We start from the raw sequence: 3,729 nt of genomic DNA, 5'->3' as shown, positions 1-3,729 counted from the left end.
ACTTTAAGAGGGATGTGGAAAAATTAGACACAGTCCAGAGGAGAGCAACAAAAATGATAAAGAGCTTTAGAAAACCTGACCTGTGAGGAAAGGTAGAAAAAATCGGGCCTATTTAGTCCAGAGAAGAGAAGGGTAGGGGGGCTGTGATAACAGGCTTCAGAGCTGTACCAGGTTGTTAGAAAGAGGGTGATGATCCATTGTTCTCCATGTGCACCAAGGGTAGGACAAGGAGGAAACTACAACAAAACATGCCGAGGAGTGGGGAGGAGCACTGTGGAATCACAGAGCAACTGTGTGGCCCAGTGGAGAAACCACTGGATTGAGACTATTCCCAGCTCTGTGACTGGCCTCTTGGATGGACGTGGGCAACTCACCTCACCTCTCGGTGCCTCAGTTTTCCATCTGTAAAATGGGGATAATGATGTCAAGCTCTTGGCGATCTGCTGATGAAAAGCACAATATAAAAACTAGGTCTTTTGATTATTACCGAGCCACAGTAGCACATCAATTGCAAACCTAGGTGAGAACGACAGCTGTCTAAACAGCTAGTAACTCCCACCAACAAACATTGCTCCTTCTGTTTAAAAAACTAGGAAATAAAATGTCACAAAAAACCTTTGTTAATGCAGAGTTAAGGTGCCCGGTGATAGCTAGGGCCCTTCCCAAAGGCTGAGTTCAGCAAAAGTCTGACTTCTGAGAACCAGGAAATACAGAGGGAAGATAAATGCCCACACAACCTTAACACTGCCCTATTTGTGCGAAACCCCAAAATACCCACACCACACACTCCCACTCTACCATGTCACTGCAGTGGGCAGGCGCTCCCTGCCCTGGCCCTATGTCCAAACACTGATCCCACTCCCCCAACAGAATACCACACTTGTAAAGTGTAACAGCCACTTCACACCCTTTTCCAGCCCCTGAGTTGCTGAAGACACGGGAGAGTATTGTCACACTTTTCAAGACCACCTGGCTCACTCATGCCATCCCTGATGACAGGGGAAGAAGAGCTCTCAGGCTGTCTGGAGTGGCTGAAGAGCACGGGTACCAACCTCAGGGCAGACAGTTCAGAAGCAGGGCACAACCCCCACATTGGCTGTGAGTTCTAGACTTAGATTTCACCAACCAAGTATCAAGTGGGAACTCCTTAAGAACTATAACAACCTTAACGTGGAGTCACAGACAGTCCCCTTGGGCACTCCAGTCTGTCTTGCCACCCAGGTGAGCCTGCCTTTGCAATAGATGGCCCCTTACACCAAAAATCACAATATTCAGGTTAAACCCAGTCCCAAAGGACCAGTCACTTACCCCAGGTCAGTTGCACTTTAGATATTACACCAAAGATGATGCTTGTAGCCGATCCTACAGTAAACTACCTAAGGATTTATTAGCTAAGAAAAACAAACATATCTATTCAGGGGACACCATCACAGGGCCTAATCACATCAGCCACACTATCAAAGGCTCGTTCACTTTCACATCTACCAATGTGATATATGCCATCATGTGCCAGCAATGCCCCTCTGCCATGTACCTTGGCCAAACTGGACAGTCTCTACGTAAAATAATAAATGGACACAAATCAGATGTCAAGCATGATAACATTCAAAAACCAGTCGGAGAACACTTTAATCTCTTTGGTCACTCGATTACAGACCTAAAAGTGGCAATTCTTCAACAAAAAAACTTCAAAAACAGACTCCAATGAGAGACTGCTGAATTGGAATTAATATGCAAATTGGATACAATTAACTTAGGCTTGAATAAAGACTGGGAGTGGATGGGTCATTACACAAAGTAAAGCTATTTCCCCATGTTTATTCCCCCCCCACACACACACACTGTTCCTCACACATTCTTGTCAACTGCTGGAAATGGCGCACCTTGATTATCACTACAAAATGTTTCCCTCCCCCGCCTCCCCCCCTGCATCCCCCCCGACCCCGTTCTCCTGCTGGTAATAGCTCACCTTACCTGATCACTCTTGTTACAGTGTGTGTGGTAACACCCATTGTTTCATGTTCTCTGTGTATATAAAATCTCCCCACTGTATTTTCCACTGAATGCATCCAATGAAGTGATCTGTAGCTCACGAAAGCTTATGCTCAAATAAATTTGTTAGTCTCTAAGGTGCCACAAGTATTCCTTTTCTTTCTACAAGGGAAGAGGCAATTCTTGATTTAGTCCCTAGTGGAGCACAAGATCTGGTCCAGGAGGGTGAATATAGATGAACTGCTCAGTAACAGTGACCATAATGTAATTAAATATAAACATCCTTGTAGGGGAAAACCCCCACAGTAGCATTTAACCTCAAAAAAAGAGAACTACACATAAATAAGGAGGCTAGTTAAATGAAATTAAAAGGAACAGTCACAAGGGTGAAATGCCTGCAAACTGCATGGAGAGTATTTAAAAACACCATAATAGAGGCTCAAACTAAATTTACCCCCTGCCCCTCAAAGGAAAAGTAAAGAACACCAGAAAAATGGCTAACAGCAAAGTAAAAAAGGCAGTTAGAGACAAAAAGATATCTTTTTACAAATTGGAAGTCAAATACTACTGAGGAAAATAGAAAGGAGCATAAACTCTGGCAAGTCAAGCATAGTAGTATAAGTAAGTGAGGCTAAGAAAGAATCTGAAGAACAACGAGATAAGGACACAAAAACTAACAGCAATTGTTTTAAGTACATCAGAAGCAGGAAGCCTGACAAACAGTCAGTGGGGCCACTGGACAATCAAGGTGAGAAAGGAGCACTCAAGGAAAACAAGGCCATTGTGGAGAAGCTAAACAAATTCTTTGCATCAGTCTTTACTGCAGAGGGTGTGAGGGAGCTTCCCACACCTATGCCATTCTTTTTAGGTGACAAATCTGAGGAACCTCCCAGATTGAGATGTCAATAGAGGAGGTTTTGGACCAAATTGATAAATTAAACAGTAATAAGTCATCAGCACCAGATGGTATTCACCCAGGAATTCTGAAGAAACTTATATGAAATTGCAGAACTAGTAACTGTGGTATGTAACCTAGCACTTAAATCAATCTCTGTACCAGATGAATGGAGGGTAACTAATGTAACACCGATTTTTAAAAAAGGCTTCAGAGGCAATCCTGGCAATTACAGGCTGGGAAGCCTAACTTCAGTACCAGGCAAATTGGTTGAAACTATAGTCAAGAACAGAATGATCAGACACACAGATGAACACAACGTGTTGGGGGAAGAACCAACACAGCTTTTGTAAAGGGATATCATGCTCCCCCCAATCTATTTGAATTCTTCGTGGGTGTCAACAAACATGTGGAAAAGGGTGATCCAGTGGATATAGTGGACTTGGACTGTCAGAAAGGCTTTGACAAGGTCCCTCACCAAAGGCTCTCAAAAAAAGCAAGCAGAGAGGGGATAAGAGGGAAGGTCCTCCCATGGATCAGTAACTGGTTAAAAAGATAGGAAACAACGGGTAGGAATAAAAGTCAATTTTCACAATGGGGAGATGTAAATTATGGTGTCTCCCAAAGATCTGTACTGGGACCAGTGTTGCTCAACATATTCATAAATGATCTGGGAAAAGGGGTAAATAGTGAAGTGGCAACATTTGCAGATGAGAGAAAATTACTCAAGAAAGTTAAGTCTAAAGCTTGGAAGGTGCATAGGAATCTGCCCCCAGAAAAGTCTGGAGAAGCAGCTGATAAATAGTTGAGAAACTGAAGGGCAAGGTCCCTGAAAAAACAAT

This window comes from Caretta caretta, chromosome 14 (assembly GCF_965140235.1).
Source record: "Caretta caretta isolate rCarCar2 chromosome 14, rCarCar1.hap1, whole genome shotgun sequence".
NCBI classification, from domain to species: domain Eukaryota; kingdom Metazoa; phylum Chordata; order Testudines; family Cheloniidae; genus Caretta; species Caretta caretta.
The sequence above is the reverse complement of the archived record's forward strand: the minus strand, read 5'-3'. Positions refer to the sequence as shown.